This window comes from Petaurus breviceps, unplaced genomic scaffold (assembly GCF_028583685.1).
Source record: "Petaurus breviceps papuanus isolate PSGF00001 unplaced genomic scaffold, PetGlider_PUasm1.0 80, whole genome shotgun sequence".
In the NCBI taxonomy this organism is placed as follows: domain Eukaryota; kingdom Metazoa; phylum Chordata; class Mammalia; order Diprotodontia; family Petauridae; genus Petaurus; species Petaurus breviceps.
The window spans coordinates 4,642,328-4,668,772 of NW_027186540.1; the positions used below are offsets into that span (position 1 = coordinate 4,642,328).

General features: G+C 39.4%; 1 protein-coding gene and 1 pseudogene across 2 annotated transcripts in view; one reads left to right on the forward strand and one right to left on the reverse strand.

Moving 5' to 3' along the window:
• LOC138175994 (glyceraldehyde-3-phosphate dehydrogenase-like) overlaps positions 1 to 26,445 on the reverse strand; it is a 302,812-nt pseudogene that overhangs the window by 256,700 nt on the left and 19,667 nt on the right.
• Positions 1 to 26,445, forward strand: part of LOC138175992 (calcium/calmodulin-dependent protein kinase type 1D) — a 482,214-nt gene that overhangs the window by 188,396 nt on the left and 267,373 nt on the right. Inside the window, exon 1 of one of the 2 annotated variants that reach the window (XM_069106662.1) lies at positions 23,571 to 23,749. The exons of the other annotated variant lie outside the window; for it this stretch is intronic. The gene's annotated coding sequence lies outside the window, so the exon portion shown is untranslated. Of the gene's footprint in view, positions 1 to 23,570; positions 23,750 to 26,445 lie in introns of those variants that run through there. 2 annotated transcript variants of the gene reach the window in all.

Genomic DNA, 26,445 nt, shown 5'->3' on the forward strand with positions numbered 1-26,445 from the left:
TCTTAAGAGGTATTGAAACTATCCTCAAGACTTAATAGCTCCAGGAGCTAAAATACTTTGAACTCCTGGCATAACTTCCTAAAAACCTGGGTACAAAAGCTACCTTGTGGCAATCAGGAGCTGCTCTTTCCAACTTGATTCCTTTCTACCACCATGGCAAATATGGAGGCAGAGAAGATAGGGTCAATTGAGTTGACTCTGTATCTGTGCTTCATGTCTTTTCCATACTATTGCTAAGCAGATCTCTTTTTGTTAATGGCTAGAATGCTTCCAAGTGTCTTATTTTGTTCTAATACCAAACCTGAATCATCAGATTGACATGAATCAGGCTTGGCCTAGACTTATAAGAACATAAACTTGTATGCTCCTTTAGAACTGATGTGAAACCAGGTTATAATGAATCCTTTTGGGGTACATTTTGTAACTAAACATCCTTAGGATTTAGTTGATTTAGGGCTAGAATAGATTTGTCATACTCTGATCACTGGGGTTTTTCTTTATCTTTTTTTTTTTAAAGCAAATAGTGTTATAGTGAAGTTCCAGTCAATTTCTCATCCAATTATAGCTATTTGAATGGTTGCCCATCCTCCTACATTGCTGAAATGTGAGAGATTTACTTGTTTCACTGTGAATAATGTACTCCACTTAGATGTTGCTAATGCAAACTAAGGATGTCTTTGTACTTGCTCTGAAAATAGTCCACGAATGAATTTTTTATTGGTTAAGTAGATATTAGAACACAGAAAGAAAAAAAATGGTGATAAGTATTGTGGCCGGCTGTTGCTATGCAGTGGATATCCAGGAGTCTGACTTCTGCATTCTGTGAGCTCAGTCTGTATGATTAGGTACTCAGTATGCTGGTTGGTTCTCCCAGTCCTGTGACCCAGGCACTGCACATACTGTGAACTTCAGTGTGAGGCCCCTTGGGCTAGGTTTTGAAACTTATAACTCTGGTTATATTATTTACTTAGGATGAGATTTGTCCAGTGCTTTACTTCGAAGGTACTACATAAAGTGATTTTCAGCAAGTTAAAATGGAAACATGAAGCACAAAGGCAGGGGAGGAGACACATGGGATCACAGAACTGGAAGGATTCTTAGAGATCACTTACTTCAAAACTCTTTCTTTTTACTGAGGGGGACACTGAGGTCTCGAGTGACTGGAAGGGGAAGCTGTATACCAGGGGTGTGGAACCTGTGGCCTCGAGGCCACATGTGGCACTTTAGGTCTTCAAGTGCTACACTTTGACTGAACCCAAACTTCACAGAACAGATCCCCTTAATAAAAGAATTTGTTCTGTAAAGCAAATCGGTCACACCCCAAGAAGGCCAGGAGGCCCCAAGTTCCCTACCCCTGCTCTAGACTTATCAAGCTACCTACCTCCCTTCACTGGATAGCCTCAATTCTATACACTGCTGAGTTTGCCCTTTAAAAAAATATTAGAAGTTTATCTTCTGATTCTGGTAGAGCTGCCAGTCACAGTGGGATGATCTGGGTCTGCTTATCATACTCTCAGAGTATGAAGATTTTCCTGGTAGTGTTTTGGGACTATTCCCAGGTATGTGTACATGCCCACCAAAGGAGACCCCCTCACCATTTATTCTAAATCAATAAAATTATCTTTTTCAGCTTTTTGAAATTTTATTTTTAATAACTTTTGTTTTTAAATCACCTTTATTTTTAAATATGTCTTTTTCTCCTGGCTCTTCTCAGAAAATCATTCCAAGTAACAAGGAGGAAAGGGAAGGAAATAAGCATTTATAACATGTCAGGCATTATGTTAAATACTTTTACAAACGCTATCTCATTTGATCCTCACAACAACCCTGAAAGGTAGTGCTATTTTGCTTCTCATTTTACAGTTGAGGAAACTGAGGCAGACAGTTTGAGTGACTTACCAAGGGTCACACAGCTAGTCAGTGCCTGAGGTCAGATTTTGTACTGATATTTCCTAACACCGGGCCCATTGCTCTGTCTACTACACCGCCAGCTGCCTCTAACAAGGAATCAAGAGTTCAACAAAACCATTCCACACATCAGCCGACTCTTGACAGTATGTTTAATGTCCCATATCTATAGTTCCTCACTTCTGCAAAGTACGGAAGGAGGAACATTTTCTCATCTTTTAATTGGGGCTAGCTTCGGCTATAATTGGTTATAATTACAGCATTCACTTTCATTTGTTGTTGCTGTTTGTTCTTTCAACATTATTGCTGAAACTATATGTATTGTTTTCCTGTTTCTATTTATCTAACTTTGATTCGGCTAGTAGATGTCTTCCCACATTCTCTGTATTTGTGTCCATCATTTTGCACAGTGCAATAATGTTCATTTACATTCATGAGCCCGAGTCTGATAACCATCCCCCAATCGATGGGATCTTTGTTGACTTTGTGAAATTTAAATAAGAATTATTAATACTCTCACAACTACAAATGCAAGGTAGTTGAGTTTTGAGAACAGATAGTAGGATATTGCCCATAGCTCTAGTAAGGGCACTGGGCTCTCTTCCAGCCTTAGCCAGCTTATAGTAAAATAAAGGGGAGGAAAGACCCCTAAACTATCACTTAAATGATGGTTGTGAGAGAGAGAGAGAGAGAGAGCCAGGGGTGACTGTTTAGTGCCAATGTCAGGAAACTTGGAAGAATCCGGTTACCTGGGCGACTCTTTGTGTGTCTATGTGTCCATTCCTCCAAACTGCATGTAATTTGGGGGAAATCTTTTTCCGCATGTTGTGTGGCAAGCTGCCTGAGGTACACAGTGTACGTCAGAGGCTTGTGTGACTGTGACTTTGTCATGAGGTCAGTTTCAGGTCTGTCCTTGACAAAATGACCTTCTTAGTCTTTCACTCTTATCTCAAGGGGCTTGTCTTGTTGACTGTAACACAGAAAATCATAGGAGCATCACAGTTTATGTATTCCAACTGACACGAGCAGGAATCCTTCTTTATCATGTACCTGACAAATAGTTACTTAGACACCATTCAGAGATTTCCAGTGATAGGGATCTTGCTATCTCCTGAAGCAGCCCGTTCTGTTTTTAGAGAAAATTAAGCAATTTTGCCTAATGTGAGGCTGAAATCTGTGTCTCTGTAACTCTTCTGCCCTGGTTCTGCCCTCTGTGTCAGATCAAAACAAGTTCAGTAACTCTAGCATTATGGCAATCAGTTACGTATTAGAGACTTGATCATAACCTCCCTAAGTTTTTTTTCCCCTTCCAGGCCAATAAATCCAGTTACTTCAAATACTTTTCATATGACATAGTTTTCAATCCTCCTTTCATTGTTCAGTTGTGACAGATTTTTTGTGACCCAATTTGAGGTTTTCTTGGCAAAGATACTGGAGTGGTTTGCCCTTTCCTTCTCCAGCTCATTTTACAGATGAAGAACTGAGACCAACAGGGTTAAGTGACTTGCCCAAGGTCACACAGCTAGGAAATATCTAAATACAGATTTGAACTCAGAAAGACAAGTTTTCCTGACTTAAGGCCCAGTACTCTATTGCTGTATCCACTACACCACCTAGCTGCCCTTCAGTCTTTTTACTTAAGTCTTCGTGTAGTTTGAGTGATGTGCAGGGTCCCAAATTCCAGTACAAGGAAGGATGGCAATCTTTCTTACAAGCCATTTACAATTCAGTAAAGAGGCCAAGAGGGATGTACCGGTAGATCAGGGCAAATCCTTACTTCTGGCCCTGTTGTATGTGGGGAATTCCTATCACTGGGGGATATATATCAGATCTAGCCATGAACTATGACTGGGAAGTAGGAGAGGCTGCCAAGACCATTAGCTCCATCTTGATTAATGGCTTATGTTTCCAAGGAGAAACCTGTTGTGGCTAGGAGAGGGGGAGCACCATAAGACAGAACACAGCACAATACAGGGGTTAGCAGGAAGTTAAACAAGCTTTGTTGATGGGGAAATACAGTAAGAAAGGGTAATCAGGGAGGATGGAAAAAATCTGAACTGCTGGGGTAGATTAGGGCTGACCAAGTCAGTCAAGCCCAATGGGTCTTTATAGGTTTCTTATCTGAGCCAAGCGAGACCGGGTATTAAGAAGGGGAGGCCTGGAGTCTGGGCTTGATATGTAGAGGAAGTTTCAGTGACTGCTGCCGAATTGTACTGGGGAGAACACCTGGAGAGTTAGCGGCTGGTTGAATTTCAAACACCTTGCTGGCAGGAACCAGGCTAAAGGGCAAAAGCCCTTCCTACTGGTCTTCTTTGATGGGGAGGCACAGAGCATTTGAGTCTCCCTAGAGAGCTCTTTGCTTAGCTCAGGAAGGCAGCTCCTATAAATCCTAACAAGCATACTACTCACCTTTCTCTGAAAACCATCCTGTTTGTCAGTGTTATTCTTAACATAGGACTTAGCACATAGTAGTCACTTAATAAATGTTTATTGATTGATTGATATCCATATGTGGTTTGGTTAGTAAAATTTATTTTTTAAAAAATCTTGCTTTTATATTTTGAATTTAATAATCATCACAAATACTAATTCAATGTACAAGCAAGTAGGATTGTATAAGAAACTGAATTTTAGGACTGCATGTATTTAAATACATATAAAAATATGAAACTTAACATAAAGAATTACATAATTGAAGAAATATTAATTGATTAATTACCTGTGTTTGGGCCATGCCAATATGACAGAAATGATAGTACTAAATAAACTAATTTAAAGCTATAATGCCATACCAGATGGTTCAGCCAAGTGAAAACATACGAAAGCTATAACTTCTCTCATCCTGGAAATTCATCTTCAATTAATTGCATTAGTTTTTTGTTTTTAATTACTATGTCACACTATTGACTCTTAATGAGCTTTCTATCCAAAAGCAAATAAATGTTGAATAATTCTTCATTTTCTCTGTCATCTCTATCACTGAGGAATCTACTCTAAGCAATGTTCATAACCCTCCTTTGATCTTGATCTTATTTGCTAAATACGGCTTAAATATAACTTAATGGTGCCTTTTTGTTTTTCTTGGATCTCGCTGCAAGCTGTGTTTCCTTCAGGGTTGGAGCGTCCCTGAGCATTTGAGCACTCTTCTTATAAGATTATGCTGCTCTTTTATATTCATCCTCAGTTACCTGTCCCTCCTTACCTCTTCCGTCCATATTTTAAAAGTCTAAATTAGTCGATGTGATAGTAATGGCAATTAAAGATTCCCCTGTATTGGCTTGGTTTTTCAAATTGATTGTGTTAAAACCCAGAGCTCGTTAATCCCACCTGTGGGATGGACTTGTTGATGTGAAAAGAAAGTCCTGAACTGGGAGGAGCTGGTGATGTAGATTTGGAGAGACAAGGGAGAGGCAGAAGAACTTTTTGGAAGCAGCACCCACGTGGAGGCAGAGAGAGAGACTGAGAAGGATTGCTGGGAGCCACTTTGAATTGCCCTGGACTTTTGAGACCTGCCCCCGGAGCTGCCAAGGACTGAGGAGACATGGCTGTTTTGCTGGTACTTTGTCTGTCTGTTTTGATGTTGTTTTGCCAGATTTGTCCACTGGTGAAAGACAGACCTGTTGAAGAAGTCCTGGAACCTGGCTGTTCGCTAAGAAGCCCTGAGACTGTCCTGCAGACAGAGAGTGAATACTGTCCACTGGTGAAGGACAGTGCTGTTGTTGCAGGGGTCTGGGAACCTTTCTGTTGGTTCAGAAGCCCTGAAGAAGGATTTTCTTGTTGTATGTTTACAGAAATCCTGGGAGAGGGCTTTGCTAATGTTTTAAGGGGTTCTAGGACTGTTCTACAGACAGAGGATGAATTAATGAAGGGACTGGCAATGTATCTTGTGGCCTTGCTAAGCCTTGTCTCCCCAGGAACTAAGATTGCTGAGAACTTGCCTCTTGTCAAGATGAAGAAAAGACCTCCATTTGGGTATTAAGTGCTGTGTTTAAACTTGATGTAACTCTGGGGTAGATTCAATTGAGATCCAGGGGTGGGGAACTTTTGACCTTTTTGTGCTCTGTGATTGACAAATGAAGGTATAGCCTAGGGGTGGAGAAGTATTTAGACCAGGGACTTTGTAATTGATTGAATGATTGGAAGGTCCTGGGGTGGGGTAGTCCTTGGAGATTATTTAATCACATTTAGTAAATGCTGTATTTGGAATGATGTCATGTTTTGATCTTCTCTGTTCTTGGTTGGTCACTGAATAAATTGGAGAGCACCTATGCTGGTATTCTGAACCTTGGGAAGTTGCCTTTCCTTGGCATGACATTACAGTCGATGACTTCCTTCTGCAGCCACATTCATCTCTTTGAGGAATTCACCTGCTCAGAGTCAACTGATATTTGAGTCATGAGAATTTATTTCTTGACAACATCCTATATGTCCTGAGTCAACTTAACGTGTAAATATTAGGTCATGACCAGATTTGTTGGCTTACCTTTAGCATCTTGTCTCGGGGATGTGAGGGCAGCAGGAGAGGGAGGCCCAGGGCAGGTGAAGAGCTCTGAGCGCCTGTCTCATTTAGTGCTGGCACCTCGCTTCTGATCGTGTTTCCAGTTTATGCCTCTAGCTGTTTGCACGTTGTGTCGCCCTGTGCACTCTGACCTCCTTGAGGTCAGGGACTATTTTTTCTTTTATTTGTATCCTCAGCACTCACCCCAGTGTCTGGAACCTAGTATGTATTTAATAAATAATGCTTGTTGACTTGAGGAAGAGTATTTTAAGAGATTGAGCCATTTAACAATGCTTTGGACTGCCTTATAAAGTAGTGAGGCAGGGGGGTAACACAGTGAATCGAGTTCTGGGTCTGGAGTCAGGAAGGCTCATCTTCCAGGGTTCATAGTCAGTCTCAGACACTTACTAGCTGTGTGACCCTGGGCAAGTCACTCAACCCTGTTTGCCTAAGTTCCTCATTGTCAGTAAAATGAGCTGGAGAAGGAAATGGCAAACCATCCTAGTATCTCTGACATGAAAACCTCAAATGGTGTCTGTCACCAAGAGTCAGACACAGCTGAAAGACTGAACAACAACAACATAAAGTAGTGAGCTCGTTGTCATTGGAAGTGTTCACACAGAGACTAGATTATTATCTATCAGGGATGCTATAAGAAGGGGTTTCTGCAAAAGACTGGTTCGGGGGTTAGATTAGTTGAACTCTGAGGTCTAGTCCAGCTCCAAGATTTTATAATCTAAAGTCTAGGGCAGTTTCAAATCCTCCCAGGTACAATAGGCATTCCCTAACTAACTGCCAATTGCTCAAGACTAATAATACCTTTAAACACTAGTTATTCTACAATTCAAAAAGGCTTTCCACAAATGAATTGTAATTTGAGGATAGGCCCCTAGCTTCAGTTCTGAATGAGGAGACAGCTGGTTGTATTAAGTAATAGCTTGGAGGGAGAAGCTTTTATGTAGATTAATTTGTTTAAATCTGGTTTGTTTCTGTTCTTACCATTTTGTTCTGGTGAGAGAAGCCCAGCCCCATTTACTTGCTTAGATCACCACCAGGCACTAGTTTGTTTTCTTTATAGAAACATGTGTGTCTCTAGAAATTCATTGATCCAGGGTGAACAAAACCCCCTATCTCAATAACTAAAGATGGGCTAGGCTGGTCAGGCTGATAGGTTCCCTTAGATACCCAGGCAGCACCTTCAGGATCTCTTCTGCCTGAAGAGACAGAGGATGAGATGTCCTATCTCTGGACTGATAGCAGTTGGAATTAAGAAACTGACAGGAAGCATTTACAGGAAAAGAGCAAGGACCAAAGAGTAAGGACTGGGATACTGTCTATCTGCATCATGTCTTGCCATATACAAGAACTTTCACATCTACATATGCTAGGCAACAGAGTGGTTAGAGTGCTGGGCCTGGAGTCAGAAAGACCCACGTTCAAATGTGGCCTTAGAGAGCTGTGTGACTCTGAGCAAGTCACTTACTTTTTGACTGCCTCAGTTTCCTGAGCTGTAAAATGGGGATAATAATAGGACTTACCTCCTGGGTTTTGGTGAGGATTAAATGCACTTAGCACAGTGTCCTTGCACATAGTAGACAATAAATGCTTGTTCCCTTCCTCTTCCCACCCCCCCCCCAACATTTAATCTTTGCATCAATGTTGTATGTAGACATGGTTATTCCCATTTCATAAGTGAAAAAAATGTGATGCAGAATAGTGAAGTGTCAGGGCCACAGCCACACACAGCTTACAAGCAAACAGGCCATTCTCTGACTAAAAACATCAGGTTAGTGTTGTGGCTGTTTAATGGGGGAAGGAGGTCTCCCTGGTTAGAGAGGAATTTCAGAGGTCATTTGGGCCAATCCCTGCCTGAGGAGAGATGTGCACTCTACATCTCGGACAAGCAGCTCTCTATCTTTCAAGTGAAGACTTCCTGTAACAGGGAACACGCTTTGTGGCAACACCAAATCTTGTCTGCTTGGAGGTAGTGTCAAAAGATTTTCCAGATTTGAAATAACAGGGCGGCAGCTCAGGAGTGTCAGCGTAAATTAAATGACCTAAGTTGTTGGGTGTTTGGTTTTTTTTTTTTTTTGCCTTGAGTTTAAATGTGTGGAAAGGAATATCAAATCAAGTGTTTGGTCTATTGCCATGGAAACTTTACAGTTGAAACAGGATAAACTTGTTGCCTTTTAGACAGATCATAAAGTACTGTGGTCATAGTAGGCTTTTGGGAATCGTTTGTTGATTTAATTGTTACATTTGAGCTCTCTATATTATTTGTTATCCTTTTTCATGACTGAATCTATAGTAACCCAGAAAAATAGAATGGTCCCAATTTTTTTCCATAAGGAAAGAATGTTCAAATGATCTTACACCAGAAACTTTGACTGATTCTTTTGGCTATTAACATAACTCCTTTAATGCATTCCTTTATTTGTGCCCATTCCCACCCTTCCATAATTATGCCAGGTATTAGGGAAGCAGGGGAGGGTAGCTACACAGCTCAATGGAAAACTCATTTTCATTAATTCCAATCTGACCTCAGACACTTAATAGCAGTGTGACCCTGGGCAAGTCACTTAACCCTGTTTGTCTCAGTTTTCTCATCTATAAAATGAGCTAGAGAAGGAAATAGCAAACCACTCTAATATCTCTGCCAAGAAAACCCCAAATAGGGTCATGAAGAGTCGGACACAACTGAAAACGATTAGACAACAACAACATTGGGAGTGGGGCAGTCCAGCTGCAAGGCCAGCTGTCTTATTTCTAAGCATTTTATTTGCTACTCATCCTTCTATGGTATCAGAAAGAACTGAAACTCACTGTTGGTGATCCTATCACTCAGTACACTATACAAGCCTACCTTGTTGATTTTTACAAGGTTTGGTGACATTTGTGGAAACACCATCATATTTACACTTTTATTTTTCTGATATGGTTTTATCACCTAATCTAGACCCAGCCTTGAGGATTTTGGTGCTTGCAGGGGCATTGCTGGTATTTTCAGTTCCTCTAACGATGTTTCTTTTCTTTTTTTTTTAAATAATTGATGTCTTTTTATTTACTTTTAGCTTACAACATTCAGTTCCATAATCTCTTAAGTTTCAAATTTTCTCCCCCTCCCTCCCATAGCGGTGTGTAATCAAATATAGATTCTACAAATACCTTCATGTTGAACGTTAGTAATGTTGTAAAGGATTTTATAACCCACGGGCTGAACAATGAAAAAGAAGGAACAAAACAAAACAAAACATGAATGAGAGAGAGCAAATAGTTTGCTTCAATCTGCAGACTCTGTAGTTCTTTCTTTGGCTGTGGTTATCCCTTTCCATCATGAATCTTTTGGAGTTGTCTTATAACCTTGCATTGCTAAGAGGAGCCTAGTCTATCCAAGTTAGTCGTCACACATATGATGTGTCTGTAATTGTGTACAGTGTTCTCCTGGTTCTGCTCTTCTCGCTCAGCATCGGTTTATATAAGTCTCTCCAAGTTATTAGGAAGTCTGTCTGCTCCTTATTTCTTATAGCACAATAGTATTCCATTACATTCATATACCACAACTTGTTTAGCCATTCCCCAATTGATGGGCATCCCCTTGATTTCCAGTTCTTTGCCACCACAAAAAAAGCTGCTATAAATAAATGTTTCTTAATGAATATTTTTATTTTTCTTCCCCAAACAAACATAATTTGCCAATGATCCACTAAGATAATACAAATCTTGAAGCAGAGTCATAAATAATCAGGATATCAAAACAATACTGGCCTATGTGAGATTCAATGCTAGGGCTTTGGAGGAAAGTGATGGAGATTTCTTAATAAAAACAAGATAAGACACATTTCTTTTGGAAAAATACTCTTAGGGAAAAAGGTATTCCAGCAACGCAAATTTTTTCTACTCCTTAGTCAGTTGAGATCTAGGTGGTTTGTTCTGTATGATACTGACATTATTTTATCATGGCTAGCTACATCATTTTACTGAAGTATCATTCATGACTAAGCACATTATCCTAATCTGTCATAAGACATACGTAAATATGTATTTCTATAAATCATTTAATAAATCAGTTCCACTTTAAATTCTTAAAACATGACTGTTTTCACAAGGGGTTTAAAATATTTGTCATATGTTAGTCATATAATTGTGTCTCCTTAAAAGTCAGCTTTTTAAGTCACCTGAAAGATTTGGAGAAGAGCATGAGGTGAGCCAAGCATACCATGGTATAGAAGAAACCTGCACAACCTGTCCCCGCCGAAGCATTTCCTCTACATTTCCTTTATCTTTCTTGCTGGCCACCCAAAAATCCTTTGGTGGGCCACAGGTTGTGCAGGCCTTGTGTAGAGCCAAGATTTGGAAAGGTCAGTTTCTGTTTTCTATAACTTAGAAAAGCTTGTGAACTTTCATGGTTTAATCCTTTTGGATTTAGCCTAAAGTATCTCCCTTTCCCCACCCCGAAATGAAGTTTAAAAATGTCACTGACTATGATCTGGACCTGTGATATGTGCCATATGGAAACCCAAACACATTATATATATATTTATATAACAAAAGCAGTGTGGAAAGAAATGTATGGGTTTCTTTTCTTTTTGAAAGATATTAAGTTGATAAATGAAATAGATTTTTCAAATAATATAGCATCTCCTTAGGTTTTTGTTATTAATTTTTCCTCCAAAGAATTTAAAGTACTTTTAAAGTTTATTTAAAGTTTAAATTTAAATTTAAAATTATTTAAAATTGAAATTTAAAGTTATCTTATTTAATCTCACTGAATTTTTTAAATCAACCAACCAGATTTTGTTAACCATTAATAAGTTCAGAGGATAATGAATTGGAAGGGACCTCAGAGGTCGTCTGATGTGGAGAAAACACAGAGTCTGCTGCCCGCCAATGGGGGCTGACTGTACTCCCAAGGGAGCCAGAAACAGATTAAAATGTAATTAAGAAATATTTAACAAAGTAAGTCAAAGTTCAATAAAACATTTTTTAGTTGGTTTGTCATTTCAGTCATGTCTGACTTTTTGTGACCCTCATTTGGGATTTTCTTAGCAAAGATACTGGAGTGGTTTGCCATTTCCTTTTCTAGCTCATTTTCCAGATGAGGAAACTGAGGTGTAAATAGGATTGAGTGAAATGCCTAGGGTCACACAGCTAGTAACTGAAGCAAACAGTGTTAAATGACTTGCCCAGGGTCACACAGCTAGTTAGTGACTGAGGGCAGATTTGAACTCAGAAAGATAAGTCTTCCTGACTCCAGACCCAGCATACTATTCACTGCATGATAATGCTCCTGTCTGCTAGTTTATTCTTTAACAAATGACTTAAAATAAAACTAGTCTCATTATATTTTCAAGCTGTTGCAGAGTAGTTGAAAGAGTTTTGGAATTGAAGCCAGAAGACCTAATTTTAAGTCCCAACTCTGCCATTTGCTGAGTCAGTCTTTATACCTTTTAAATCTAGGTTTTTTTTCCCAGATCTAAATTGGGGATAATAACAATGCTGGCACCATTTACCTTACAGAATGGTGATGTGACTTTTGTAAAAATGTAAAATGCTATTTTAAATGTCAGCTATCATTTTTATGATTGCAATGGCATAGTGGATTGAGAGCTGAATTCAGGAAGACCTGGATGGATTATATACCAGCTGTGTGACTTGGACAAGTCACCTAACTCCTCTTAGTGTAAAGAAACTCTCTAAAATGGTAAGTTACAAAGAAGGCACCAGTCTGTATTGGTAGAAGGAATTCTTCACTAGGAGTTCTCTACTCTGATGAAATCATAGGTATGGGTAAATAAAATGAATGAAAATGGTAGAATCGCGGTAGATTAGAGCTCAAATTAGATGCACCTTGGAGATGATCTAGCCTGTCCCTCCCTTTATTTTCTAGATGAGAGAAGTAAAACTAATAGAAACAGTCACTTGTTCAAAGTTACAGATAAGTTTTTAGTAAAGTGGAGAGGAGAACCCTTCTTGATTTCCCAGTTTAATTCAACTCACTGAACATTTATTAAATACCTACTGTATGCAAGGCTCCAGGAAGAGGGGCAGAGGGAGTTAAAAATAAAAGACTACAGAGTCCCTGAAGATTTTATAAACTTTGTAAAGGAGGGAGTTGTATACTGCTTGGAACCCAATATGTATGATACAAATTAGGATGTATTAAAAGCCAAGGGCCCAGCAAAGTACAGAAGGAAAATTGAAGAGGGACAGGATCATTTTGGGGTAAGAGGAAATAGAAAAAGGAATTTCAGCAAGTGGAAATATGGAAGGAATGTGTTCTAGGTATGGAAGGTGGTGTGTATACAAAGAAAGAAAGGAGGAAGACCAGGTGCTCTGGGGAAAATCTGACGGGAAGTAGAATGTATGGAGGGGAACAGAATGAAATGTCTGAAAGCCTTGAATGCTAACCAAGCTCTACGGAATGAGTGAGTTGAGAGGGTTTTTTTTGTTTTATTCATTCATTCATTCATTCATCCATTCATTTATTATTTATTTATTTATTTGCGGTGAGATGCTACTAAAAGTGTATAAGTGTAGGAGTGATGATCACGCTTCTGTATAAGGAGGATGACTTTGAAAACTGATGCACGATGCATTGGAGTGGGAGCAGAGTGATGTCAAGGAGATCAGCCAGGGGGTGATTGCATCAAACCAGGTGAAAGGTAATAAGGTCCTGAACCAGGCTGTTTGAATAGAAGGGAGGCAGATGTTGCAAGAGGATACTGTGGGGGTAGAAGTCACAAGATTTGGCAGCTGTTGGCATATGGGAGACTAAGGCAGAAGATTTGAGTGTAAAGGATGTTTTGAGCTTGGGTAAGTGGAAAGATGTTGATTGCATCACTAGAAGTGGGGAAAGTCAAAGGAAAATCAGATTTTGGAGGGAAGAAGACTAATTATGTTCTGTACATGCTGAGTTTTCAGGGGTACGCAGGAAAGAAATATGGGTCTGAAGATCAGGGTTAGGGATGGAGAGAGGGAGGAAAAGTACAATTATTTACTAAACACCTTCCATTAAGCATCTAGCCAGACACTTGGCTAAGCACTTGGCAAATAATATTTCATTTGATCCTAACAACAACTCTAGGGAGATAGCTGTTATTATCCCCTTTTACATTTGAGGAAATTGAAGCAGACAGAGACTAAGTGACTTACCCAAGATCACATACCCAGGATTTGCACTCAGGTCTTCCTGTCTTCAAGGCCAACACTCTGTGAACTACACTTCTGAGTTGCTTCTAGGGTTGGATATAGTAATGATGATAGCTAGCCTTTTACATGGCCTAGATTTCCCAAGTTCCTTATATATATTATCTCATTTGTTCCTCACATCTCTGTGAGGAAGTTGCTATTATCATCTTCATTTTATAATTGACAAAATTGAGGCTGAGAGGGGTTGTGACTTGTTATGTGTCTGAGATGGGATTTGGACTTAGGTCTTCCCGATTCCAAGTCTAGCTGTCTATCCACTGTGCCATCTGGCTGCCTCTAATATAATGAATGGCTTTATAGATTTGGGAATTATCAGCATGGAGGTAATAATGGAAATCACAGGAGGGCATGCCGTTGCTCTCCTCACATCATCATTCTTCCTCCTTATTAGAGTGTCATTTGGTAGAATGCAAATAGTATAACTTTTCCTGGTCTTTCAAGGTCCCAAGGCTCATTTTGGCAAGAACAAGGGATTTTACCCCAGTAGCTTGGCCAAATTCCAGTATGGGAAATTGTATCTGGTTTTAGAAATTCCCTTGGCGATCTCAATTAGATGTGCTGTTCTTTCTAACTTCCTCCCTCTAGCCATGATGTAGTGTTGTTGTGGGATCCTTTGATGACCATCATGTGTTCTGCCTGGGGTGACTACACATTTTTAGTATTAGGGTGTATAAAAGCAGGAAGGCTCATTATTAGAGGTTGTGTTTAAAACTAAGCACTAGAAATGCTTGATTTTAATTCAACGTGAGATAGATGATGAGTCATTAATGTCAGTCTCTTGTCAGCAAAATGAAGATACTTCTTATAGTCTTATGTAAAAGGTCATAATCTAGTTTGATCTTCTGTGACTTGGCCTCGCGCCTGAGTGTGGCTCCTTGCATTCTGCTATGTACAAGGTGTTTTGCTAGACACTGGTGTTCGATACTTTGCTAAGACACAACTCTAACCAGGACAATCAATCAGAAAGCATTTGTTCACGCGCTTCTTATGTACCAGACATTCTTACCTGACACCTTTATATGATTTCACAAGAGACAAAGTTACCATATTGGTGACAAAGCTAATGTAAAAAAAAGATGATCAGATTTGAGAAAGAACAAATGATTATCATTGTCAACTAATAATAATTTTCTCTACATTACCATGTGAGTCATTGCAAGTTAAACTCTCTGACAACCTGCATATAGTGGATAGAGCACTGGGCCTGGAGTTAGGAAGACCTGACTTCAAATATGACCTCAGATATGTACTAGCCATGTGACCCTGGGCAAGTCACTTAACCTCTGTCTGCCTCAGTTTCCTCATTTATAAAATGAGGGTAATAGCACCTCCCTTCCAGGACTGTTGTGAGGGTCAAATGAGATAAAAATTATAAAGTGCTTAACCTGCTACTTGACATGTAGTGAGTGCTATGTAAGTGTTAGCTGTTGTTATTATACAGACATTTCCATTCAAATGGTTTAACTTTCTCCCTCCCCCAAGGCAAAAAACAATGTAGGAATATCATGATAAATAAGTGAGAAGACTTCTCCCATATACACAGGGCATTGTGCATTACAGTTATCCCATCACATGTCGCATCACATCACATCACCAGCTGGGGAGAAGGCATGTGTAGGGAACATGTGTCGTCAGGGAACATGCATAGTGTGGGCATGTGCAGCAGAAGCCCCCCTGCCTGGGCACACATATGAGGAAGGTAGCTCACGTCTCCACTACTTCTGCTAACTCAATGCAGAATTTTTGGGCAAACTGACTTTTCTCCTCGCTGGGCGTCTATATGGAGCTACCCTCTGCTGGGATTCTCAGTTGACCTGCTGCTCTCCATTTGCTATGATATGTGGCCGTCTGCCCCTAGGAACAGGGGTGAGAGTTCAACTTTTTAGCCTATAGCCTCAGACACTACAGAATTTCAGCTCTTTTTGTGAAATATAGGCCAGCTGGTTCTGCCAGTGCTGCTAGCTGGAGAAGACCATAAACACTGACTTTGAACTGGCCCTGCTTCTGATTTGATTCTTCCCCTCTGTTCCTGGTCTACAATCTCTCATGTGGTGAGAAAATTCCTTGCAACATCTTTCCACTCCTGTCATGCCCCTTGAAGTACCGGTCATTTCAAGTCATGTGAAATGCAATCCTCTACCCTGCATCTCCATACAGAATCAACCCATATTTTGATTGGATTGCATTGTTTCTCCATCCAAACCTAAGCAAAGTAATTCAATACAGACAGTACATGGTGGACCTAAAGCATGCTAAAATGTAGAATTAATGTGATGCCCCCAAATTGGAAGTTGCTTAAGGATGGGGGTAGAGGTGGCAGTCTCACAACAGGCAAGAATTCTGGATGCATGTCTGTTGATTCATTTATGTTTCCTTTTATGCGAACATAGGTCCCATTTCCTTTCTGACTCAGAACTTGGCACAGGGTTTGCATGTTTGCCAGTGGCGCTTGTAGCCCCCATTTTATTGTGGTTTGTCTTTGTGGTTGTTATAATGGAGCTTCTGTTGACTTATTCATGCACCTGGTGTGGGTTTCATGCTACTTATGTGCATGGGTGTACAACAGGGCAGAGCCAATGGGATGGTCCCTCCAGGGTGTGCCGGCACACCTGGCCCACACTCTAGGCACGCCTGTGCTAGAGTCTATTTGTATTTGTGCCTGTTATTGGCTTGTCTTCTCTTTTTACAGCCTCTGTGGAGGGTTACCAAAATAGGCTGCTGATTTGGCTTTGACTAACAGCATCTCTGGATAAGTGATATTGAAATACCTTCCTGAAGAAATTGTGGCAAATGCCTTTTACTTTTCCAGGCATATATGTGTGTGTGCGTGCATATGTGTGTGTATATGTATACAGATATATGTATGTGTATGTGTGTATATGTACACACACATATACACACATATATAGATTATGTATACACATATATATGTGTTATTATAGAGGGCAGACATTATGGCTTTCAGGCCCTTAGGCCATTTATTTTGGGAAAAGCAATATGGGTGAGGTAGTATAGCTTCTTTTAATTAGGATGATGCCTCCCTTTGGGGGGGGGAATCCCCAAACTATAGCAGCCTTAAAGCAGAGTTTTCTTTTTATCGTAAAGACCACACAGCATCAGATAATAGAATGAAAGCTTCACAGAAGAAACTGAGCTCCCAGGAAGCTATTTACACCAAGAAATATCCTGGATGTTTCCTCAATAGCTGCACTTCTGAGAGAGCCAAACAGATGGATCTTGCAAGACAGCAAGGCTTTCCGAGGTATTTACACAAATTCCCTCATGCTATGCAGAGAAGAATCAATCCAAGGTTCACATTTTAGTTGCTTTTTCCAAAGAAAAGTCTCACTTATAAAAAGACCCAATGGTAGGAGAGCCTTGTTATGTAAAAGAAAACCATCAATAATCAAGAATAACAAGGAGATTTTATGTAAGGATCCTTTCATTCTGCATAATGTCAAGTGCTGTAGTTTACAATAAAATCTCATTGGTTTGAACCCCAGCAATTCAAGATAAAGAATGGACTGAAGTTTATCTTTGTGCCTACTGAGCAAACGAGTCCCTGTTAACAAGGTTACAGGGACCATATGAAGATACACTTTTAGGCAATCTTAAAACTGCCTGTATAAGAACTACTTGCATGCAAATAACAGGCAAAACAAAAAGATGATCTGATTATTAAATCTTGCTGGTGGGACCACTTGCTTGGCCATACTTGCATTGCATGGGTTCATGTATTTGAGCAAGTAAAATTGTTTGCTTCAAGTCTTCAAGGATCTGAAATTTTACTAGTTGAGCATTTCTCTACTGAAGTGGGCCCCGACTCTTATATGACTTAGTGGATGGGCAGCTAGGTTGCTCAGTGAATAGAGTGCCAGGAGTGGAGTCAGGAAGATTCACCTTCCTGAGTTAAAATCTGGCTTCAGACACTTCAGTAGCTGTGTGACCATAGACAAGTCATTTAACCTTGTTTGCTTCAGTTTCCTTATCTGTAAAAATGAGCTAGAGAAGCAAATGGCAAACCACTCCAGTATTTTTGCCAAGAAAATCCCAAATGGAATCATAAAGAGTCAAAAGTGATTGAACATAGATGGTTCTTTGTGAGTTGCTGGGACTGAGGAATCCAGTACCTGTCAGAAAACGTGTTGATCAAAGCTCAGAGGGACTTCAGAAGTCATTTAGTTTTAGGATCAAAGGTACAAAGCAGAAAAGGACCTTCAAGGTCATTTAACCTAACTCCCTCATTTTATGGATGAGAAAGCTGAGACCCAGAAAAATTAATTGACTTTCCAAAGGTGATACAGACAATAAATGGCAGAGCTGGGCCTCAAACCTAGAACTTCTGACTTTAAATCTAGTTCCTTCCATCACACCACTCTGCCTCACTGTGTGGTAGTCCTCTTTGACCTTAGGTAGACTGGTCCTTGGACATCAGTCATGGAGCCCATAATCAACCCCATAATCCAAGGCCTTCCAGCTTGATACAACCTGCTGCAGAGTGTGTGATGTGGGTATGGCCTTCATGAATTCAGCATCACCTCCACACATGAGAAGGCATCAGAATAAGACTTTGGTCAAAGAACAAAATTGCATTTTCTTAAGAATATTTAAAAATTAGACTTTATAATTGCTTTGGATTAAAGAGTTTTAAAATTGTTTAAGACCACATTATCACAAACCAAGTAAGCAGTAGAAATATGGACTAGTTGATAGATGTCAAGGCCTTGGCCCTTACCTTTAAGACAGACTAGACAACCCTGGACCCCAAAGAACCTTGCATATCCTTCAGAGATATGCTGTCTGGGTTTGGGAGTATGGTGGGGGCGAGGGGAGGAGGAGAGGATGAATAGCTTAAATTGCTTTCATTAGCAAATTCTAAAATAGCTTGGGAAGCCTTGAAAGTGGATGGCTGACAGAATTGGACTGCCTACCAAAAAGACATTTTCATTAGCTGTGCCTGTCCTCACTTGGAAAACTCAACTCTTAAACCTGACCTCAGAAGTGGGTTTGTCTGATCACACCTCTGGCTTATCTGATGCTGTCCTGGCTTTGACCACACCTATGTCTGTTACTAATCTGTTCATCTGTTTCAATGAGGATCTCTGTCCTGCCTTGTCCTTCTCCAGATCTGACCTGACCTGACCTTTTCCCTCCTAGGCTTCCTGCCTACTTTTCAACCTATGGATCAGTGGTCAAACAATAGCCCCAGTCCTTCAGCTGGGCAATTCAGTCAGTCAGTAATCATTTATTAGGCATCTCACATGTACCAGGCACTGTGCTAAGAACTAAGCAATGGCCTTCTATACCTTTATGGCCCTGGCTAAATTTCATTCCCCAGCACCTGCCTAATAAATCTTTGAATAGTGGTGATCTCATCACAAGTTTTTAAAGTCTGCTCTTCCATTTACTCACATAGGATTCCAGGAAATACCTGGTTTTCTGGTGGGGGGACTGAGACTTGTTAGTCTGCAATGTAATGGGCTCCTGCATTCCTAGTGTCCTGCTTGTTGACGCTAAACCACGTTTCCTCCCCTCTGTCAAACTGAAGTGATCCATTTTCTTTGAAGAATTCTCAGAGCACTTTATAAATATGACCTTATGGGTCATAACGAAAGCTCTTGTGAAATGATGAGTTCCTTCCCATTTGAAAATGTGGAAACTGGCACAGATTTTCAGAAACTAGCATATGTCATAAATTGAGTTGTTTACAAAATTAATTCAGGAACCAAGAACTGGATATTAATTCTTGGAAGGAATGTACAGCATTCTTTAAAAATATGAAACAGAAGAAATGTGTGTACTATGTCAGAGAGATATCCATATTTCTAAAAAGATTTTAGTAGAAAAAGATTGTTTTTGGTTTTGATAATCTTAGCCTTTCAAGAATTCTAAATATGAGATCGTGTGCTCAGTGAATCTTCAAGTTTGGATGAGCGAGCTATCTTGGAGAAGCTGGACACTCAGATGAGGCAAATGAATAGATTTGTTTTCTTATCACTCCATGCATGGTTGGTTGGTTGTTGCCCTTAGTTCTCAAAGAGGATCAAAAAGACATCACCATGCTAAAGTCAACTTTCACTATGTCCAGCTGTGGCTGATCAGACCAAGAGGAGCTTGGAATGTTCTACCATCGCTCGGGTACAGATTGTCTATGTGAACATTTGGGGTGATATCTCCAGATTTGTGCATCCTGCATTTCCTTTCGGCTGCTTCAATTCTGCTTTGCTCACAGAGCACAGCACCTTCTCTGATATGGGCACACCATGCTGAGCAGTCCTGTGCCAGTGTCTCCCTTGTCACACAATCAATTCCAAAGCTCTTGAGAGAGACCTTGAGAATGTCCTTGTATGGCTTCTTCTGACCACCGTGTGAATGCTTGCCCTGTGTGAACTCTCCATAAAAATCTTTTTGGCAAGCATTATGTTTCACATTTGAATAATGTGGCCAGCCCATCGGAGTTGAGCTCTCTGAAGCAGAGTTTGAATGCTTGGCAGTTTAGTTCAAATAAAGACCTCAGTGTCTGGTACCTTATCCTGCCAGGTGATCTTCAGAATCTTCCTAAGACAATTTAAATGGAAGCAATTCAGTTTCCTGGCATGGTGCTGGTAGACTGTCCAGGTTTCACAGGCATACAACAATGAGGTTGTCCTGTGACAATCACAGGGTGGTGGTGGGGGAGGGAGTGTCTTTCTCTTAGTCATTGCTGGCAAGATTCTTGCCAGAGTCCTCCTTCACCTGGAAGATGGTCATCTACCTGAGAGCCAGTATGGTTTCAGAAAGTGCGTATAAAGCACTTCATAAACTTTAAACTATTATGTAAGTGCTACTTATTATATTGTTTTCATAACGAAGTCTCTATCATCTATTTAAATGAGTGTAACCTATGTGTTAATAAAACGCAAGTGGACCACATCTATCTATGGAGACATTAATGATGTGATGATCCATGATTCAAGCCCCCACCCACATTCTCTCTCTGGGTAAATATTAATGGCTTATTTTAACGCTCTGTTAGGGATTCTGTCTCCGGTCCCTTGTAGTACCTCATCTGTAAAACGAGGAGTTGGGGTTGATGACTTCTAACGTCCTTCAAGCTCCAGATTGGTTATCCTTCTTTCTTACAGCCTACTTGCTCCTCGGCCTCTTACAATATGGCTTTCCTTTGCACCATTTTACTGAGAATGTTCACCAAATTCAGTAGCCTTTTCAATGTACTCATCCTTCTTTCTTTGGAGCAACTCATTCCTTAAAACCTTCTTCTCTCTTTAACACTGCTCTTGCTAACAGTGCTTCTCTTCTTACCTTGCTGTGTGCTACTTAGACTGGTTTTCCTTTCTTGAATCCCACAGATGTGGGTATCTGGCCAGGGATGTGCTAGTAAATGTTTTGACAATAGCAATTCAGGAAAAAAGTATCCAAGACACCCTTTATTTAACTTTAAATGTATTTTGTTAACATTTTATTTTTCCTCAATTACACATAAAATTTTTTTCAACATCTGTTTTCTGAAATTTTGAGTCCAAATTCTCTCCCTTCCTCCCTACCCTCCCTCCTCATTGAGAAGGCAGACAATTTGACATAGGTTATACATGTGCAGTCATGCAAAACATTTCCATATTAGTCATTTTGTAAAAAAAAACACAAACCAAGGGGAAAAACAAGAAAAAAATTTTAAATAAAAAGTATGCTTTGATCTGCATTTAGACTCCATCAGTTCTTTTTCTGTAGATGGATATTATTTTTCATCATAAGTCCTTTGGAATTGTCTTGAATTACTGTTTTGCTGAGAATAGCTAAGTCATTCACAGTTGATTATTGTACAGTATTGCTGTTACCATTTACCATGTTCTCCTGGTTCTGCTCATTTCACTTTACATCAGTTCATGTAAGACTTTCCAGGTTTTTCTGAGAGCATCCTGCTCACATGGCACACTTGGGTTTAATCTGCATTGTTAACATTTTCTCCATCACTTTAGTAAGTCTAGATAACCAACAAAACAGCAAATCAAACGTGATTTTTAGTGGTTTCTGATTTCTAAGATGCAAGTACCCACACTGAATATTTACTAATCAGCTCTCACTAGACAATAAGAATTGGCATCAGCATACTGCTGGACTGTATTCTCCAAAGAACTGTCCTTGGTCTTTTCTTTTCCCAAATCTATTTCCAGTTTCAGTTATCCCTGTTAATCATATAATTTCTATGTCTTAGTCTTCTATCTCTAGCCTTTTCTTGGAGCCCCCATCCTGCTCTACTCCCTTACTAGATATTATAAAGTTAGAACTCTGGACGCCTGCAGGACATAATCCCCTGGATGTTCCCCTAGCACTTCAGTCTCACAGTGTCAAAAACTTAGCTCTTCATCTTTCATCTTAAACCAGTTCCTATTCCTGACTTCCCTATCTCTTTTGATGGTCCATTATTCACCTAGTCACCTAGGCTGAAGACCCCAATTATTCTTGTAACCTTTTCCTTTGCCCCCACATATTTATCACTCACCAAATACTGTCAATTCTTGTTTTAAAGTATCTTTTATATTCAATCATTCCTTTTCATTTGCACTGCTAGCACCATATTTCAGTATCCAATTACCTCATGCCTGGATTATTGATCTTCCTGTCTCTGGTATCTCACTATTCCAATTCTGCCTCTGTAATTTCTTTAGCTATATAATTCTGATGTTCAAAACCTTCAATAACTACAGATTCTCTAGTGAATAAAGTCTAGTTTCTTTTACCCACTATATATGTCTGTGTATATATATGTATATAATTTTTTAAAAAATCACTTTTAAGAAATAAATTATTGATATCTTCAATTTTTATGTTGCTAAAAATTTCCCCTCCATCTATCTATCCCTAGATTCCTACCAGAGAGCCATCTCTTATAATAAAGAATTTTCCCACATAGATTTTTCTAGCTCTGAACCTTTGTTCATACCATTATCTATGCCCAAAGGACTCCCTCCTTCCCTTTGTCTTCTACTGAAATTCTCTTTATACTCCAAAGCCTAGTTTAAATTCTATCTGTACTACGGAAGTTTTCCTTGAGAGCCTCAGCCCACTACAATACCTCTTTCCTCTCAATTCTCATTGCTCTTTGTGACACTCATGCCACATTACCATAGTTTGTCAGCTTCTTACATGCAAGCTTCTGGAAGTTAGTGACTCACAAGGCCTGGTACATAATAGGTGTTTAATAAAAACGTTGATTTCTACCCTTGTGAATTTTTCGGGAAGAGAGAAATAAGTATTACATAACCCATTATGTGCAAGACAGAGTGTTAGATGGTCAGTATCTTCATTGTTGCCTAAGAGTACATAGTATGCATTTAGTACACATGTGATTGGGGCAGCTGAATGGTGTGATGCATAAAGCACTGGGCCTAGATGTTAGGAGAACCTGATTTCCAATCAGGCCTCAGATACTTACTAATTGTGTGTCCCTGGGCAAGTCACTTAACCCTTTTTGCCTTAGTTTCCTCTTCTGTAAAATGAGCTGGAGAAGGAAATGGCAAACCACTCCAGTGTCTACCAAGAAAACCCCAAATGGGGTCACAAAGAGTCAGACACTACCGGAAACAACCACAAATATGTATGATGAATGAATGAATGAATGTTTAAATGAATGAATAACTTTATGCTGGGCTACAGGGGAAAGAAAAACCTTTCTGTAGACCTTTACTAATTGAGACTTTATTTTTAGAAAAGGCTACCAATTTTCTCTAGTACTGAAGCAGATCTGTATATGAAGAGCCCAGTGTCTAGGAAGAAATCTCTTGGTTTTCCTATTCTAATCTAGAATTCCACAATGAGAGGTTAACTTGGAACATCATCATCCAATCCTTCTTCACTCGAGTACTTTTAGAAACACCCTTCCTTTGTGGGCTAGGCCTCTGGGACCTGTTCTGTAAGACAGTTTAGGTCATAATCTGCTTGTCAAAATGATCTAGACAATTTCATAACACAATGTTTTTGAGTAGGAAATATAGAACCTAGGGACAATGAGCCTCAAGTATGCTGATGATGTTCTCTTTAAAAACACAGCTTCCTTCAGAGCCTTCCTTCCAGTCTCAACCTGCCATCACTTTGGTTACCCAATTGTGAGTTCAGTGTTTGTGAACGTGGATCGAGGTAGGGAATTAACTCCTCTTTAGCTTCTCGGAGAATTCTGAGTATAGTAAGAAATTTAATTTGTGTGCAGAAACCTCAGTGTTCAAAGAGGACCAGTTAGTTTGATCAAGTTTCACTTTGTGCAGGCAAAACTTAAAGTGAATCATACTTGATAGATTATACTTGATAGACCTCTTCCCCATAATAAGGATAAATAGAAAATCCTGGAGTGCTGGACTGAAGGCTGGTTCCACAGGAAAAGAAGGATGGGGAGTTAGATTCGGCTTGCTAAACATTTAAAGAACTCGTGGGCTGTGAATTCTGCTAGGCATTAGTGGAGAGACAAGTTAATTTATATCAGATATCTTTATTCTTCTTCTCCGTAGGAGATGATTCAGAGGTGATTCTCAAAAATTGTGGATGGGCTAGAATTGGAGGAGAGAGAAAAGAAACTAATATTTATTTAGCTTGGAAAAAACTGAGGGAAAATTCAGTCATAGTCTTTATGTTAATAGAAGCAAGATAGTTTAATGGAAAGAGTATAGGAAGTGGAGGCAGGAGAGATCTGAATTCAGATTTTGGCTCTGGCAGTTGCTGTATGATCCTGGGCAAGTATTTAATGTCTTTGAGTTTCAGTTAGCTCACCTGGAAAATGAAGTTATTAATTCCCTGTTGATACCCCTGTGAAGGCTCTCACAGGGGTGTTGGAAAGAAATAGTTTATAAGCTTTAAGGCACCATATAAAATGTGAACTTTTATCATTTTCGATCAACGAGTGATCATTAAATATATGTCATGTTCCTACCATTGTTCAGGGCACCCTCTTTTTAAGGACACAAATAGTTAATAAAAAATTATTAGTGAGCTATCTAAAACTCATGAGGCAGCTAGATGGCTCAGAGGAGAAAGCACTTGGCCAGGAGTCAGAAAGACTCATCTTCCTGAGTTCAAATCTGACCTCAGAGATTTACCACCTCTGTGACCCTGGGTGAGTCACTTAAACCTTTTTGCCTTAGTTTCCTCATCTGTAAAATGAGCTGGAGAAGGAAATAGCAAAGCACTCCGGTATCTTTGCCAAGAAAACTCCCAATGGGGTCATGAAGAGTTGGACATGACTGAAAAATGACTAAACAACAACAAAATATATAACTCATGTCTTTTTTGAAAACAAATTAAAATAATAAGTAGCATCTATTTAAAGTCATCAGCAAGTATTATACGTAATGGGGAGAAGTTAGAAGCATTTCCAATAAGATCAGGGGTGAAACAAGGGTGTCCACTATTACCCCTCTTATTCAATCTGGTACTAGAAATGTTAGCAGTAGCAACTAGAGAAGAAAAAGAAATCAAAGGAATCAAATTAGGCAAAGAAGAGACCAAGTTATCACTCTTTGTGGATGATATGATGATATACTTAGAGAATCCTAAAGAATCAAGTAAAAAACTACTTGAGACAATAAATAAATTTGGCAAAGTTGCAGGATATCAAATAAACCCAAATAAATCTTTGGCATTTCCAACAGCAAGAGATAGAAAGAGAAATCCCTTTTAAAGTTACTGTAGATATTATAAAATATTTAGGAATCTACATGCCAAAACAAACCCAGGACCTGTATGAACACAACTACAAAACGCTTTTCACACAAATAAAGTCAGATCTAACCAATTGGAAAAGCATCAATTGCTCATGGCTGGGTCTAGCTAATATAATAAAAATGACAATTTTACCTAAATTAAATTACATATTTAGTGCCATACCAATCAATTTACCAAAAAAATTACTTTATAGACCTAGAAAAAATAGTAACAAAGTTCATTTGGAAAAACAAAAGGTCCAGAATATCAAGGGAATTAATGAAAAGAAATGCTACGGAAGGTGGCCTAGCTATACCAGATTTTAATCTGTATTATAAAGCAGCAGTCATCAAAACTACTTGGTACTGACTGAGGAATAGAGCAGTGGATCAGTGGCATAGATTGGGTACACGAGACTCAGCAATCAATGACTATAATAATCTACTCTTTGATAAACCCAAAGACCCCAGTTTTGGGGATAAGAACTCAATATTTGACAAAACTGCTGGGAAAACTGGAATATAGTATGGCAGAAACTGGGAATAGACCATTATCTAACACTAAAATTAAGTCTAAATGGGTCCATGATCTAGGTATAAAGGATGATACTGTAAGCAATCTGGGAAAGCAAGGAATAGTTTATCTGTCAGATTTATGGAGAGGGGAAGATTTTATGACCAAACAAGAATTAGAGAGCATTATAAAATGAAAAATGGATGACTTTGATTACATGAAACTGATAAGCTTCTGTACAAACAAAACCAGTGTAACCAAGATTAAGAGGGAGTGGGAAATTGGGAAAGAATTTTTACAACCAATGTCTTGATGAAGGCCTCATTTCTAAAATATACAGAGAATTGAGTCAAATCTATAAGAATACAAGTCATTCCCCAATTGATAAATGGTCAAAGGATATAAACAGACAGTTCTCAGGGGAAGAAATTAAATCACTATTGATTAGAGAAATGCAAATCAAAACAACTCTGAGGAATCACATCTCACCAGTCAGATTGGCTAAGATGACAAAACAGGTAAATGATAAATGCTGGGGAGGATGTGGAAAAATTGGAACACTAATACATTGCTGGAGGAGTTGTGAACTGATACAACCATTCTGGAGAGCAATCTGGAACTATGCCCAA